The 17883-nt window shown below is 44.2% G+C and overlaps 1 protein-coding gene across 3 annotated transcripts in view; it reads left to right on the top strand.

The window, feature by feature from the left end:
- Positions 1–17883, top strand: part of LOC146810031 (uncharacterized) — a 98505-nt gene that overhangs the window by 47144 nt on the left and 33478 nt on the right. For 2 of the 3 annotated variants that reach the window (XR_014966536.1, XR_014966537.1), the window contains exon 1: positions 7236–7389. The exons of the other annotated variant lie outside the window; for it this stretch is intronic. The gene's annotated coding sequence lies outside the window, so the exon portion shown is untranslated. Of the gene's footprint in view, positions 1–7235; positions 7390–17883 lie in introns of those variants that run through there. 3 annotated transcript variants of the gene reach the window in all.

Genomic DNA, 17883 nt, shown 5'->3' on the forward strand with positions numbered 1-17883 from the left:
TGCAGACCAAAACACGGTATCAGCGGAATCTTTAAGCCGCTACGCTTTGCTTAAAGTTTGTTTAATTCAGATTCAAGCATTAAAAAAAGTAGCGTGTGATTTATAAATTCTTGATTAATTCATATGTTAATAAAGATATATTCTCAGTCCATGCACTCTTTGTCATCCAATCATAAACTGGTCTCTTGGGAGTCTTTCAGTAAATGTATCAAATTTTATTCAATCCATGAGATATCGACATAAGAAGTCAAAACAATCCAATCAATAATCAAATTGATCTAGCCAACGTGTTTCGTCCATTTTGGACATCATCAGGGCTGCAAATTAAAAAATTAGCAATTATGATCAATGAGCTTTTACGGATATGGATCACGGTAAGGAGCTAGATGGAATTAAGTCTTACACTTGGAGAAGAGTATACGATTAAGGAACAAGACAGAAATTTGTGGATTTCGAAAGAGGGATAGTAATTATGTGATGTAACAGAAACCGCATTCAGAGTTGAAATATTAATTGTTGTGCAGGATGCACCCGGGAACACTGGGGGTGGGATGATGGGTGAGAAGTCAAGCCGGATGGAGTTCCAGAAGGGCTATGCCTCGATACAGGCAGAGGTTGGTTCGCCTAGGCGAACATTGCTGGCGACCGGACAGGATAGGGGGAATAGAAGCTGGAAATTAATCATCCTGGCCCGCCATTGGTTGCTCAACAATGGGGGCCTTTGTCTATTGGGCTGAGTTTGTGTGGACCGGAAATAAACATATGTGGTGTAACCCCACCCTCCTTTTGAGGTTTGAACTGTACAACCAGTTCCTGGATTGGAAGACATGACGATATAACACAAGAGGGATTTAATGACCCTGCGTAGGACAGTAATTTGTGTATCGATATAGTGGTGGTGCGCCTGGGCGCACTTTTCTGGCGCATGGGAATAGGAGCCGGAAGTCAACGTCACAGCCTGGGATTGGTTGCGGATCTAAAGGAGAGCTTTTGATTGGTCCGAACATGTGCAGACCGTAAAGGAACATATCTACCACGAGCTCAACCACTATTTCAGGTCTGAATCACACCGTTCGAGTCCTTATTGGCTGGCATGACGATATAAATAACAGGATTTAAATGACCCAGTTTATGGCGGGAATCTGTGCATCGACACAGCAGTGGTCACGGAAGAAGGAAACGCGAAACACAGGAGGTGAATGATATGGAATAGAGAGGTCCAGATGTGATGGACAGGGCATGCCACAGCTGAGAGGCTAAGTGGCAAATGAAATTGAAGTTGTGGGTTTTGTTAGTATCTAGGGCGGGTGGCTAGTGAAATGGAAGTGACTGACATTTTGAAATATTATCTTTGGTCGGGATAATATTAACAGGTGAACTGTCCGGATCGACCGAAACAGGAGAAGGGAAGATTTTGCCTCTACGACATAGAGGGACATGGAAATGAAGACAGGCAACAAACTAGGAGATGGAAATGGACATGAGAATAAGTGACAGTGTTAATGGCAAGCTAGGTGGGCATTATAATACACGGGTGAATTCATGATGAGCTATGGAAGATCATTGGGGATTACATGGGTTTTTCTTTCTTTGTAGATGGGGAGCAGGACTAAAATTATGTATTAAGGTGCCAGGATAGGCACATTATATGGAAAAATATAACTTGTGAACATCATGGGATCATGAGGTAATTCAATTTTGTATGACTAAGGGTGAATGGGAGGATATATTACTTGCAGCGTAGGGAGTTGCAATAAGAAATGCATCCACAAAGAGGGATCGTATATATAGGATGTTGGTGATACATCAGGTGAATGACAAGTCATAAGTGGGAAAAGATAATCCTTAGTAGAAATGTTATTATAATATATGGAACATGTACTGAATGCTCATGGGTAGATTGTATATAGGCAGGGAGTCTGGGAGTTTTTCAGTAGGGATATCACAAAATTCCTGCTATTTGATATGATACAGTATGTAGATACAGAGGAGTTTTTTGTTAAATGACCATGATTACTGATATGCGGTTTTTGAATTTGCAGCCCTGATGATGTCCAAAATGGACGAAACGCGTTGACTTGATCTATTTGATTATTGTCTTGATTGTTTTGATTTCTTCTGTCAATATCTCGTGGATTGAATAAAATTTGAAATTGGATAAATTTACTGAAAGACTCCCAAGAGACCACTTTATGATTGGATGACAAAGAACGCATGGACTGAGAATATATATGTGGTAATAAAGCAGGAAACAGGAGTTGTCTTGAAAAGATTTAATGTGAGGTTACATGGAAGAGGAGCTAGCTTGGAAGCAGCCAGCTCCAACAGACGCCAACTCAAGAGTAAATCATATACATTCTAATGTAACTAAGCAGCATGAGAACATTCTAAAATAAGCTAAGACATTACAAATACAGACTAACAATAATAGAAGGATATAATAAAACTGAGTAAACCATTAATGAAGGAATAGCTAAACAGATTACTACATTACCTTCCCTTCTTCTAACACAAAAAAATAAAATATTAACAAGAGAAATATAAACATTAAACTCTATACCTTGTAGGTTTAACAATGACACAGGAACTCCTCCTGGCATTCCCTGGGACAGATTCTGTCCTGACAGAAGAGTAACTATCTTGCATGGATGATGAATACGGAGCAGAACATTAAACTTTGGCAACCTTGCTTAGGTTTCACCAAAACCCTCCTTCGACTTGAACAGCATTACCCACAATCTTAATCACCTTGACCGGTGGACCAAATTTACTTTCACCTTTGTTGACATGTACAGTCTTCTTGATTTTAACAGTATCCCCAATCTTGAGGATAGTGGTCTTTGAACCTCTCTTAGAGTCAAAACAAGCTTTTTGCTTAGCTTGAGTGGAAGTAACATTACCTTTCACAATAGACATCAATTTCAAGACATCTGACTCAGCGTTAACCCACTTGGACATCCACCCTGGACGAAAAGATGTATTAGGCTTTCTTCCCCTCATCAATTCAAAAGGAGACACTTTGGTGGACGAATGTGGAGTGGTTCTATAAAACCATATCGTTCTGTTAAGGGATTTAACAATATCATGGTTGCTGGATTTGGCCCATTTTACGCAGTCCCCAACCACTCGATTCATCCTTTCAACAAGTCCATTCCCTTGAGGATGATAAAGGGAACTTTTTACATGTCTTACACCAGAAACAGACAAAAGAGATTCAAAATCTTTACTGACAAACTGTTTCCCATTGCCTGAAACAAATATTTCCTAGACCAGACCTCGCTTAAAAAATCCATGACACTTTTTGTGTCCGCCTCCGTGACAAGCTTGTACTCAGGCCACTTAGAGGCATAATCAACGAGAACCAAAATAAATCTCGAACTACCACTAAGCGTATTATAAGGTGCCATGACATACACACCCAGTTTCACCCAAGGACGGTCTGGACACTCAACCGGTATAAGAGGAGGAATAGAAACTTTAAGGGATTTATCTGATGAACTGCAAACACAACAATCCATTACAAACTCATCAATCTCTGAATCCATTCCTGGCCACCAAAAGGAGTCACGAATGCGACGCTTGGTAAAGGAGGATCCTAAATTTCCCTCATGAGCTCTAACAATAATCCCTTTCCTGAAAGCATGAGGAGGAATAAGTTTGTCATTGCGCAGCAAAATCCCATCTTCCAAAGAAATTTCATCCTCAATTTTAGAAAATGGTTGTAGTGAAGGAGACAAAACATTCTCTCTTGGCCACCCATTCCTAACCAGATTACAAACTTCTTGAAGTACACAGTCATTGCAAAATGCTGATCTCCATTCATCTTCAGAACAAAACTTGAGCTCAGTAATGTCCACTCCTGCAACTAGACAATCCTCACAATCCTCTTCAATAAGATCAGAAAAGGAAACTTTGTCATCATGAATAGCAGTAGGAGAAAAACGAGAAAGAAAATCTGCCCTTCCATTCTTACCACCAGAGATGTGTCTGACATCAAATTGATATTGGAGTAACTTAGTGACCATTCTCATGATTCTGTGAGTGCAATACTTACTCAAACTCCCACCCAAGATATTGACAAGAGGCTTGTGATCTGTTTGGAGTAAAAAACGTTTTTCCCACACATATGGGCGAAACTTTTCAATGGCCCATGCACAGGCCAATAGTTCCTTCTCAATGACTGAGTATTGCAACTCAAGAGACCTTAGTACTCTAGATGCAAAACCAATAGTTTTTTCAACTCCATCCTCCACTTGTGTCATGGTGGCACCTAGTCCTACTTGACTAGCATCAACGGTTAAACAGCATGGTAAACTGGGGTCAAAAGTTTTGAGCATTTTCCTTAGGAGAACTTTAACTTACCCAAATACCGACATACATTCATCACTCCAAACACATTTTGTCCTCTTTTTGAGGAGACTACTAATGGGGCGAACAATTGTGGCAAAATGAGGGATAAACCTTGAATAATATTCACAGAGACCCAGTAGAGATTTGACTCCTGTTTTGTCAGTGGGGGTAGAAGCATTGGTATTGGCCTCCAGGAGACCCGGTCTTGGTTTAACACCATCATGAGTGAGAACATGACCTAAGTACTCTACTTTGGTACAAATTTTTTTGCATTTTTCCAGTTTCACTACAACACCATGTTGCTGAAATAGACTTAACACTTTGTGCAAAATGAGGTCATGTGAAGAAGCATCCTTGGCAAAAGTGAGTACATCATCTTGAAAGACTAACACTCCGTCCACTCCCTTAAGAATTTACCCATTACCCTCTGAAATACCGACGCAGCCGATGCCAAGCCAAAGGCATGCGTCGATACTGAAACATGCCTAGAGGGGACACAAATGCAGTAAGATGACGGGAATCCAGATGCAATTCAACCTGGCGATATGCGCTGGCAAGGTCAAGCTTGGTAAAGAACTTAGCCCCTTTGGTAGACGCAAAAAGATCTTTGATTTTTGGAAGAGAATGTGAGTCAACCCAGATCTCCTTGTTCAGAGACCTTAAATCAACACAATCCCTGAGTTGACCACACCTCTTGCGACAACCAAAGATGAAAGCCATAGGGAGGACTCAGTTGGCTTTATAACACCTTTCTCACACAGTTGCAACAATTCCTTTTCTAGGTCATCTCTCCCACTATAGGGTACCCCTCTGAGTTTGTGTTTGACAGGTAGGGACCCCTCTTTAACTATGATTCTGTGTTCAAAACCCTGAATCTTACCTAAATCAGAGCTGAAAACAGAAGGAAATTTATCTTTGAGTATTTGAACTTCATCGGAACACCCTACAACAAGGACTTGCTCTTTGGTTCCAGGTTTAAGGATCATACCAAAAAGTCCTTGGTGGAACCACCCTAGAATGTTTAGTCCTTTAAGCGCAACATAGATCTTCCCTTTTATTTTACTCCCTTTGAAGCACATCTCCTCTTCAAAGACACCCTATAGGTCAATTTTCCAACCCTCATATGACACAGGCGTGCGATCAGGAGGAAGAAGAGGTTGACTACCATTCCAAGTTTCATCAAAAAGTTTCTGCGTAATCATAGATATTTTGGCACCAGAGTCAACTAAAAGCTTAATGCACTTGCTTCCTTCAGAAATATCGACGATAGGGTCAACACACGACTTAGGATCACCTTCAATGGCATCGCTGGCAGCAGAGTCAGTAACAACTGAAACTACTTCAGAGTCAGAAGAAGACTCAGAGTCAATTAAACATACAGCAGGTTTCTTAAAACTCTTTTGCCCTTTTAACTTTAAACAAACTTTAGCGAAATGTCCTACTTTTTTACAATAACATTAGATGCAGGACAACGTGATCCTATAGAATGAGGTGGGTTATCGCATCTTAAACATACAATTGATCCACCATTACTTGATGTTCCAGATTTGGTAGACTTGCTTAAATTGTTGGTATTACTTTTAAAAGTTTTCGTGACAGACTTAACAGAAGAATTGGGGTTAATAGCGTTAACTGGTTCTACAACTTTCTCCTCTTAATTCTTTTAAAGAGACCATAGAAATTTCTATACTCTTAGCTAATTTAATAGTATCATCTAGAGTCGGATCCCCCATAGTAAGTACTTTCTGTCTAATATTTTTGTCTCTACATTGACATACAAATTGGTCTCTGATGAGTTGGTCTGTGAAGTTTTCAAACCTACAGTCTGCTGCCAACCTGCGTAACACAGAGATGTAAGAATCAACGTCTTCGCCTTCAGATTAAATCCTCTTAAAAAATGTATGGCTGTGGACCATGAGACTTTGTTGTTTATCATAGCGATTTTAAGTTTTTGTACAGTTTCTCTATATTCATAATTTGGAGCACCTTCTTCCTGAGGTAAATCTGGTAAGTGTTTAAACACAGATATCCCTTCGAAACCAAGAGAATGTAGGAGTAAACATTTCTTTCTATCCGCACTAAATCTAGCTGCACCTATGGCACCCAAGTAAGTTTCAAAAGCGTCATGCCAAACCTCCCATCTGATGGCTGGTTCTACAGGAGTGTCTAAAAACGCAGGAGGAGATTGGCCGACTGTAAGGTACACATTATTAGTATAAAAACATTTTTTGTAAAACTATGTAATTTGGTGTGTGTATCACCGCATGAACCCCACAGCTTGGAACTATCCAAGAAAAGATAAAAGGAAGTAGAGAATATATTGTACAAATAAAGGTGTGTGCCTCCGTGAAGTGCACACTGTAGTGAAAATAGTGAAACGGCGTGTGCATCATCATGTCAAACACACAAAACTGTAGGATGGTAAAGTATATATCAATATAAGGTGAGTAATAAGTGAAGCTAAGCTGTGCGCATCAGCGATGTTGAAAACAGGCAGAGCGCAACAAGAAACCAGAGCTCTTAAGCTGAACAAACACAAGCTGTGCGCGTCAGCGATATAAAAACAGCTGGGAGCAACATGAAGCCTTGAACGTTAAAACTGAATGGAGAAAGATCTGTGCACGTCAGCGTTAATAACAGCAGGCAGAGCGCAACGTGAGACTTAGAGATTTAAAACTGAACAAAAACAACTGTGCGCATCAGCGTTAATAATTGCAAGCTGAACGCAACAGGAAATGTTGTGTGTTAACCGAACAAAGACAAACTGTGCGCATCAGTGTTAATAGTAGCAGGCTGTGCACATCAGTGATAGCATGATTGCTAGGAAACTAGAAGACGCTGACGGTCACGCAGGGCCGTATTACATCACAGGATCAGGAACGTGCTGACGGTGATGCGCTGGACTGAGAAACATCATAGGAGACAGAGAGTCCTCGCGCTTTCCTCAAAGGCTCAAGTGGGTATAGAGCGTGGGAGGACTGCAGGCACGGGATCTCTCGCGTGGCAGAAGGCAAAAATAAACAACGAGGAAAATATCCGGTAAGAGAACTTTGGAGAGCGAGGCAGTAGTGGGGCAGAATTTCAAACAATGTGCTAGGTTAGAGGTGATAGCACGGCAAAGTTTGAATGATGCGCTAGGCTTGAGGCAGAAAATAGCAAAATCTTGAAGGACGCGCTAAGTGACAGGAACAAATAACGATAGTAGTGCTTGTTAAAAGTCAAGAAAAAAAAAACACAAAGTAGGGGTGAAATCTGATGGAAGAATATGAAATAAAAACGCCCTACCGTGTCTGTTGACCTGACCAGGGCAGCAGAAAATGTTCCAAATCGTTGTTGTAGCCAAGTACAAGAGTGAAGATCAAAATGACAGAACGTCCCTTAGAGGAAAGCAGACATAAGGCTTATAAAAGAGATATCTTGCACGCTGGGTGGTCCATGTAACCAGGATCGTCGCCAATCAAATGTAGTAATGAAGCAGGAAACAGGAGTTGTCTTGAGAAGATTTAATGTGAGGTTACATGGAAGAGGAGCTAGCTTGGAAGCAGCCAGTTCCAACAGACACCAACTCAAGAGTAAATCATATACATTCTAATGTAACTAAGCAGCATGAGAACATTCTAAAAGAAGCTAAGACATTACAATTACAGACTAACAATAATAGAAGGATATAATAAAACTGAGTAAACCATTAATTGAAGGAATAGCTAAACAGATTACTACAATATCTTTATTAACCCCTTCCCCGCTCATGACGGAACCGTTCCGTCATGAGCCACGGTTGGCGTGTGCTCATGACGGAACGGTTCCGTCATGACAATCCTGTTGGCGGCCGCTCCGCCTGCGCGGCGCTGTTTCCCCGCCTGTGCGGGGCGACAACGCAAATGGGCGGAGTCATGACGGAACCGTTCCGTCATGAGCACAGCTCAACTGTGGCTCATGACGGAGCGGCTCCGTCATGAGCACAGGCCCACCGCGCTGCCCCCCTGCCCCCCAGCGCTGCAGCGGAATGTCCGCAGCAGCGAAGGGGTTAACATATTAATTAATCAAGAATTTATAAATCACATGCTCCTTTTTATTTACGTTTGAATTGTTGTTGAAACATGGCCCAGTGGCAGTGGGACCGCTTGAAGTTGAGCGTGATTGGAAACTCTCGGAATTTGCCAGATTGCATACCATTCCGCCCAGAGTTTGGCCCTCTCTGCCAGTGAGTTGTGTTTTTAATAAAAAAATGTTTTACTCATTTTACCTCCGTGACTCAGCGAGAGTGCCGGCACCGCCTCTGAATTCACTGCCCAAGATGCCAGTTCAGCCACCACCACGACGTCTTTTCCCCCACTCCCTCTTAGTGGTGCTGCACTCAGCTGAAAGTGAGGAGGCCAGACGGACTGAAAAGAGCAGAGGGACAGAATGGCCAATCACAGCAAGCTTGATAATAAAGTCATTAAGTGATTGGCCATATGTCCATGGACGTGAACCACCCCACCCCCAACGCGCCTTGTGTGCATGGCCACTCAACCAGACGTGTATCCTGCCCAATCCTGATGCTGCTCCGTTGCTGAGCACAGTGCTATGATTGGACAGGGCAGGTGGTCAGAGCGCTCATTTTAAGCACAGATGGCTGCGGCTGTGATCCCGCCCCACCTCACCGTTTTACCGGCAGCAAGACTAGGAGGCCTGTAGAGCGCATGTTAGGTTGGCCACATACAGGCAGTCGGCCGACCCGACATGCGCACTTCTTTCAGGCGTGAGAGTCAGTGTTGAAAACCAGGTACGTGCCATGACAATTACTTTGAAGACCCGCCCCCTCATGCGGAACTATCCGGCTCCAGCTAATAAAAAAACCCGATGCCACGGGCCCGCACAGCTGTGGAAAAAACTAAAATATTTATTTCGGGGGCTGGGGGCAAAATATCAGTAGTGCAACGCCCCTACACTCTCAAAGAGGAACCACCCCTGGTTGTGTCCGGGGCTCACTTTGCCACCGGATTCAAGCTAGCCTGGCTGATGAGGGGTGACACCCCGAAACCGGTCCCAGGATGCTTGTTTCTGCACCAGGGAGGACCTGGTTTGGCAGTTCGGGCTGGACTGTTCCCATGAGGCACAGGGTCAAGACTGATTTGCATATGGCTGGGTCTAAACTGGGGTGACATTGTGAGCAAAAGAACAATGGATTTAACCCAGATCTCATGACCGGGGTAAATTTTGATTTGCTTTGCATTCCGTCCATCATCTGTGTGTCTTTTACTTTTAGAAAGATAGCATTTTTCTGCTCTTAGCCCCACGTGACTAAAGCCCGTCTCCAGTACACGTCTGGGGTGGATGGCAGCTGGACTTTGTACATTCTCTCTAGACAGCCACAAACAAAGAGAGCTTAGGTGTGACTGGGAGGTGGCCGTCTACATCCTGATGGCTCATCCTGGGCAGCTTGGGAGAGAGGAGATGACACTTACACCTGAAAAGTGCTGCATACCCCCATGGAGTCAGCCTGGAGCCAGAGTTGGGAGGGTGAACCTCTGTGCACTTCAAAGCCCCTTTTTGAAGTCACCTCCACTTCAAAGGCACAACTGGGTGTAAGTACTGGATCTCTGGCCCCACCAAATCAGACACTATTTGATCTGTGTACAACCCTGCTAAGAGGAAGAACTGCTATGCTGCTACACGGACTGACACTCTACTCCACGTCTTCTTTGGAAGAACTGCTTTTCTATTGTGCTGCCCTGCTGTCTGCTACCCTCTGCCATGCTAAGGAAGGACTGGACCAATCTCACTTGAACCCATAGAGACTCAGGGCCAAGTGGTATTAATCCAGTATTGGGCCTTTGGATGTAGGTATAAAGTGTTGCAACTGACAAAATCCATGCATTGACGATGTCACACTAATTGGAACCAGTGCACCTCCCTCGACACTGATGCATCACCACTGCTGCATGGAGTGCGGACCTCGCATCACCAACTGTACGTTGCATCGACTCTAGGTTCCTACGCATCCCTGCCTTTGCGTGGCTCAGAGCCGATGCATCACTTCATGCTGTTTGCATTGCCTACAACACAGCAGTTTGACAACTACACATTTCTTCGGTGCTTCTCCCTTCTTGACTCTCAACGCATATTTGCCGCTTCGCAGCTCGGAACGACACATAGCCTTCATTGAAAGGATCTACAGCGACGTATCGCCTTCCCTGTTCCTCGCATCATCTTTGATATCAACACATCCAAAGTAATGTTTCAGCGGGCCAAGGTTGGTCCTTGTATCCGACCCTTGCTTCATTGTGGTCGGCCTGAACGTTTGGATTTACCCCATTCAAGCGCGACCAGATGTCCTTTAAGCTTTTAAGCACCATATTTTCATGTATTCTTTAAAAATGTATAGCTCCGGGTATAGTTATTGGACTTTTGTCGTTTTGGTCTTGCATTGATTATAAAATATAAGCTATTTTTCTAAACTAGTGTGGAGTCTTTTTGTGGTGTTCTCACTATGTTACTGTTTGATGTGCTGCCCAAATACTGTACATATTGCCTCTTAAGTTAAGCCTGCCTGCCATGTGCCATTCTACCAGAGGGTGAGCACATGTTAATTTATGGTGTGTATCTGACTTTCCCTGACTAGGATTGTGGTTCCTGCTTGGACAGGTATCATACCTCTGACAACCAGAAACCCAATTTCTAAAATTTACTATAAAACATTTAAAAATGAATAGAAAAATATACATTTTTGCCTTGATGTATGTAAAAGTTTGCACTATTTCTGCTGCCCCATTATACCCTGTCAGAACAGATTCAGGTTCAGAAAGTGTTTAATTTGAGCTAGTGATTTCTTGTGCTCGGTGCCAGCACTTCATTCTCAGCACCAACTCTAACAACAGTCTGCCACAATGTGGCACTGTTTGTCCAATTTTGAGGTGAAAATAATCTAAATTGTCACACTTGTAGGAAATTGGAATGCAGCGGTCAGGAGTTGTGTTGGTGCTGTCATTGGCAGAACTATCAGGGGCAGTGGGTGGTGAAAGTTGCAGTGAGAAGGGCCCTAGCACTTATTTATTTGAACAAATAAAGCACTGGGCTCAGCACATTGCTTGACAAAAGGCAGTCTCATTTAGGTGTAGGTTGAACGATACCACTTCTTAGGTCACTTGGTGTTATGTGTTTGACGCCTGTATTTTTAATCCTTAGTGCTGATGGTGGTGTGTAAACATTTTAATCAAGATACAAGGATTTTTAATTTGCTAATTAGATGCAATTCTTAAATACATTTTTACAAACTATTTAAGATTGATAATTTGATGCAATATATAAGCCTGCTTTAAAGATGTATAAAGCCGTACTCACTTGCAGTTGCACTTACCATTAGTAGCAATCGATCTAAAAGACATTAGTAGAAAGCAATCTAAAAAAGCTAAAGGGATTTGATGCACAGGAGCGGTAAAGTGTTTTTTTGCCCTTCATCAGGCTTTCAAATAGAACCAGGTTATCTTGGCCCTGGTGAAGTTTTTCAACTGATCGTAAGATAATGTTAACCTCGTAGAAAAATAATTGTCATTTTAATCCAGCACAGCCAAACTGGAAAATGCATGCCGACTTTTTTTCTCTAAGTTTACCTTTTGTGAGTTTTTTTTAATATACAGTGACATCGCACAGAAGAAGAGTGGCTTTTTAATTGTGATGAGCACGGTAACTTGAGTACAGTCTCGTCAGAATGTTTTGGGTTTTTTCCGTATATATTTTCATATATCTTTTTAGAAACAGATCGCAATAGTTAGGAGTCTCAGAAATCGGAATTCCTTGAATTTTTGTTCACTAATACCAAACTTTGCAAAGCTATTGATTTTTCTACATCGGAGGATGATGCAAAGATTTGTGGTGATTAGTTAAGGGGCTGTAAAGAAAAAAGGGGGGTTTGCAAAACACGCTTTTACACCGTTGTATGTTCCATAGACTTTTCACTGGAATTTAGCGGGAAAAACCGGCAGTCAAATTTCATTGAGATTTTGGCAGGTATATAGTTTATGGTGTGTGGATAATCCTTTTTAGCATTAGAGTCAAGTAGGGTAAGAATTGTTATATTTACAAGGCACTAAAACCTAGTGATCTATCAGGTCACGGTATACTACAGTATTTTTGCTGGTCTTGCTGATGACAAGTCACTATATGATTTGGCTAATAGGTGTCTTTATAAAAGTAAAAGGCAGTCATGCTTTTTTTTTTACCACACTGTAGCTGTGTTTGGGGTTAGGGCCTTAGATAAAGGTAAGCAGTACGTTTTATATTTTTTCCTCACCTATTATCACTTTATTAAAGCGGTAATAGATAGGGAAAATTATTTATATGTTCAATATATTTTTTTTAAAGTTCACGGGATTGAAAAATACACTGTACTACACTGTATTTGACAAATATAGTGTTCTACTTGGTATTTTCAATTTTTGCATATTTTTGCAAAAATAATACACTGTACTACACTACATTTCACAAATATGGAGTTCTTCAGTACATTTTTTGTTTTTTACATATTTCTTTATTTATTTTCCCTGTAACTACAGTGGTACTTTGTAGGTACTAGTGCAGTACTCCCTAAACATTTTTACAAATATATAAAAAAATTATAAATACATTTCCCAGCTGTTACTACTTTAGAAACATTTGTAAAGGTATCTATTAGTCAATTATATAATGCCTTGTGATCAGCATGTACCACGGTATACTTTGAAGGTACCGCAGTGTACCGTGGCACAATATATAACTACGCATTTTGGGGCTTATAACTTTAACACTACTTTTTTTGATAAACAAATTTGTATTGTTTTGAGAAAGATTACGTACCACACAAAGAAAAAGAAATCAGCAAGAGCACGGAGCACAGTAAAATCATGAACATATACAGGAGCATGACATCCCACAATTCCCTGCCCCATCAGGCGTACACAAGCGCAGACGTTATACAAAGTATGGCAATTATTCCACAGTACCCAACCATTTCCCCCACACCCTATGGTATTTCCTGGGACATCCTCTTGCTGCATACAAGGTTTTTTCTTGGATCGCGCACCAGTCCACCCCCCCCCCCACGCCATCTCCCAGGGTCAGGTGGTTCGGGGCATTTCCACGCCGCCCCAATGTCCCGCTTGGCTACAATCATGGCCGTGTTAAAGAATATCTTTTCATTCCTGGTCCCATCCAGCCCGTCTGTGATCCCCAGTAAGGAGTGACGTGGGTCGTGGGGAACCGTCCATCCCAAAACCTCCGTGAGCCCCTCCTCAATGGCTCCCCAGAATCGAGCCAGGTGAGGGCACGACCAAACCACGTGGAAAAAATCAGCTGGAGCATAGCCACACCTAGCGCAGGACGCATTTGGGCACAGGCCCGCACGATGAAGGCGCAAGGGCGTGAGGTAGGCGGCGTGCAGATAGTAAAGCTGGATCAACCTAAGCTTGGCGGATGCTGTGATCGTCTTTGGTGCCATAAGGGCGTCACGCCAATCTGCCTCATCAAGAGGGCCCACCCAATCCACCCATTGGTCCCGCAACTTGTCCAGCGAAGTGGGAGTATTATTGATGAGAGTGCGGTAAATGCGGGAGATGCCCCCTTTGCCCAAGTCGCCCAACATGGTTTGCGCGTCAAGAGGGGTGTACTCCGGAAGCCTGGTCCCTTCTGGAAGATGCGTGCGGAGGGCGTGCCTCAGCTGCAGATATTTATAGAATTGGGATGGGTGAAGGGAGTAACGGGTCTGGAGTTCTTGAAATGAATGCAGGTGGCCGTTGGCCCAAACATCCCCGAGTTGCGAGACTCCGATAAGGTCCCACAAATTAAACCCCTGCAGCCCACTAACCTCGCAAAGCCAAGTTCCCTGCCAGAGGGGTGTGCATTGGGTCAGCCTACGTGTCCAGCGAGTGTGGCGTAGGGCCGCCCGCCAGGCCAGCAACACGGAACGCGTCGCATCAGCAACTGAGATGGAATGGTTCCCCCGTACATCATGGATTGAATTTTGGATAGGCCCAGTTCGCTCAGCTCGAGCCGATATGCTGGGTCGGCCCAGCCCCCATTAAACCAATCATGGATTACTAGAAGACGTGCTGCCAAAAAGTAAAGGTACAGATGTGTCATCCCCATACCCCCATCAAAGGAGGGGATCCGGCAGGTGGTCAGGGCCAAGCGCGCTCGCCCCCCACTCCAAAGGAATTTAGTAGCGAGACTGTCCAACTCCCTGAACCAGGTTCTGGGGAAGCAGAAAGGGGTATTTTGAAGGACGTAGTGGAATCTGGGGAGGATCATTATTTTGAACAGGGCGACCCTCCCCAGGGGATTCAGGGGAAGCGTCTTCCATTTTTGAAGATCCTCCTTAGCCCTCTTTACCAATGGGGCTACATTGAGAGACCAACCCAGTTCGGGAAGAAGGGTGACCCAAATCCCCAAGTATTTGACCGAATGACGCCGGAGCGGAATGGTGGATTGCCAATCGTAGCAGTCCCTGATTGGTGTAGTGGGACCAGTACCGACTTCCCGGGGTTCAGCCGGAGACCGGATGCTTGCTCAAAGGACTGCAAGATCCGAAGGCACCGCGGCCCGGATACAGCAGGTTCGGCCGGAAAGACCAGGACATCGTCGGCGTATAGGACTATCTTGTCCGCTTCTGTGTTAGGCCATTTCCAGCCGTGGACGCAATCGTCAGCCCGCACCCGAGAGGCCAGAGGCTCCATCGCCAGGGCGAAGAGCAGGGGCAAAAGTGGGCAGCCCTGCCTTGTCCCCCTGGTAATAGGGAAGGCCTCAGACAGCACCCCATTAACCCACACGCGCGCTCGGGGTGGGCGTAAAGAACACGGACCAGAGCCCTAAAGTGGGGCCCAAACCCCATCTCGACCAGCACGTCCATTAGATACGCCCAGTCCACCAGGTCAAAGGCTTTTTCGAAGTCAATAAAAAGGAGTGCTAGGTAGGGAGTAAGGAGGTGCCGGTGGGCCAGGGCCAGCTGTAGCCTCCAAAGACAGTGTCTGGTCCGGGCGCATGGGCATACAGCCACATTGGTCAGGGTGCACCAGCTGGGACAGAAAGGGTTTCAGTCGCTGAGCGAGAATGGCAGCGTACAACTTGATCTCCGTGTTGATAAGGAAGATGGGGCGATAGTCCACGCAGTGATGGGAGGGTGGCTGGGACTTCGGTAGGACCATGATGGTGGCGATGTCTGTCTCGGGGGGAAAGGAACCTTTCTCCAGAGCTTCTTCAAATAGATCAGCCAAGTGGGGTACGAGAGTCTCACAATACAGCGTGTAATATTCTTGAGGAAGGCCATCTGGGCCGGGGTCTTACCCGACGAGACGAGGGAGATTGCGGTGTCAATTTCTTCCTGAGAAAAGGGGCGGTCCAGGTCCCTCAGAGCGAGGGGATTCAGCCGAGGGAGACGCACGTGTCCCTGCTCGAGGAAGGCTGAGAGGGATATGCCAGGGGTCCGTGTCGCATACAGTCATTGGTTATAGCGGGCAAAGACGCGGGCCATCACCAATGGAGCGCATTTCACTGCACCCTCATCGTCAACCACCTCTGGGATGATGCGGTTGGCTCTGGGATATTTAGCCAGGCGATGCAGGATCATGCCGTTTTTATCTCCCCCAGCCATATACTCTTGCCACTGACGATCTCCAAAGGAGCTTAGAGGCATCTAGGGATAACTGCCTAATCTCGGCCCGAAGATGGGCGAGTTGTCGAGCCTGGGCCGCGTCGTAGGACAGGGAAGGGGATTGCTCAAGGCGGAGCGCCTGCGACTCCCGTGAGGTCATTTCCTGCAGCTGCGCCTGTCTCTGACTCCTAAGCTGACCCTTTGCAACTTTAACACTACTTAACCAATTTACACCTACTATCAAAAATTGCCCTGCCCATCCAATAATATATATTCCTGCCAAAAATCATCTACTTCCATATAGCTACTTTCACGATACTTGTTTAAATTACACTCTACTATACATGTCACTCCACTCTATGCCACTACACTCTAGGCTACTCCTCTCTTTGCCACTCCATTCTACGCTAGTGGACTCTACGCCATTCTACTCGACACTCCTCTCTATGCAATTCCACTCTACACCTCTCCACTCTACGCTACTCAACTGTATGCCACTCTACGCCGGTCCACTCTATGCTCTTCCACTCTACGCAACTCCACTCTCAGGGACTCCACTCTACAACACTTCACTCTATGCCACTTAACTGTACGCCACTCTACTCTACGCTATTCCAGTGTACACCACTCTGCTCTACAGCACTCCACTCTATGCCACTTAACTGTATGCCACTCCATTGTATGCCACTCTCCTTTACCGCACTCTATGTTGCACTACTCCAGATTATGTCACTCCCCTCAATGCCCCTCCACTTCACGCCACTCCAGGCTGCGCTATTCCATTCTACGGCATTCCATTCTACGTCACGACACTGTACACTGTTTCACTCTTCCCTGTGTGCTATTAAACTCTATGTCACCCAGTATATGCCACTTCAATCTATGCCACTTCACTCTACACCACTCATCTCTATGTTATCCCACTCTACACCGTTCCTCCCTCCACCACGCAACTCTATGCTATATAGCCGCACAAAGCCACCTATCAGCACTTAAAAGTGCTGAAAATTTCCGGATCCTGTTTGACACCAGGCAATATTCAAAAGATAAGGAATCCTCTGTTAGCTCTACCAGAAAGTGTATTACCAACGATAAGTAACTTCTTCATTCCATTTTCATTCTTTAAACAGATGCTTTAATTATGCTCTGTGACCTGCCTTTCCCCTTGGCTGCTGGCAGCACGCATTGTGCGGTCAGAACTCAACTGTAATAAGTTATTACAGTTGAGTGGCTACATCATTTCTTTAGAATATGCATTGGGCTGTGTCACAAGTCTCCTATTATAAGGAAATTAGAAATTGGTTTTTATACAGGAGTTGCAGAATCCAGTAGCGGTTACTACCGGACGGGGGTGGTGGGGTGGACGGAATGAAAACAAGCATTGAAAATGCAATAGATCTCGCCTTTGATTAAGTTAAAGCCATTTGCTTTGCTAATGGTATTGTATAGCAAAGCAAATGGCTTTAATTTAATGAAAGGCGAGATCTATTGCATTTTTAATGCTTGTTCTTTTCTTTCCGTTCTTTTGTATATTATCGAAGCATCGGTAAAGTGCCCTGTAAAGTGTACACTCAAAGGCCTATATGTAGTAAGACTCGGGTGAGCTACCCAGAGTTAAATGTGCACACGCTGGTATCTGGCACTACCGCACCTCCTTTGTCAATAACACAAAGAGCACTTATCTCCCCCTCGCAGTACGCCCACTCCCGATGTAGCACCTTGTATGGAATGAAATGCACCGTGTGTGAAGTTATTTAAAGGATGCATGAATTAGAGACCCAAATAAAAATATTTTATGAAGACTAAAATATTTCTAAATTATTGATCACTTTTAAATACTGAAACACAAATGCAATTAGTACACCATATGATGAAGTGTGCACAACAGTGCACAGTTACATCTGGATAGGTCACCAGATTCGTTCTAT

This window comes from Triturus cristatus, chromosome 7, assembly GCF_964204655.1.
Source record: "Triturus cristatus chromosome 7, aTriCri1.1, whole genome shotgun sequence".
Lineage (NCBI taxonomy): Eukaryota > Metazoa > Chordata > Amphibia > Caudata > Salamandridae > Triturus > Triturus cristatus.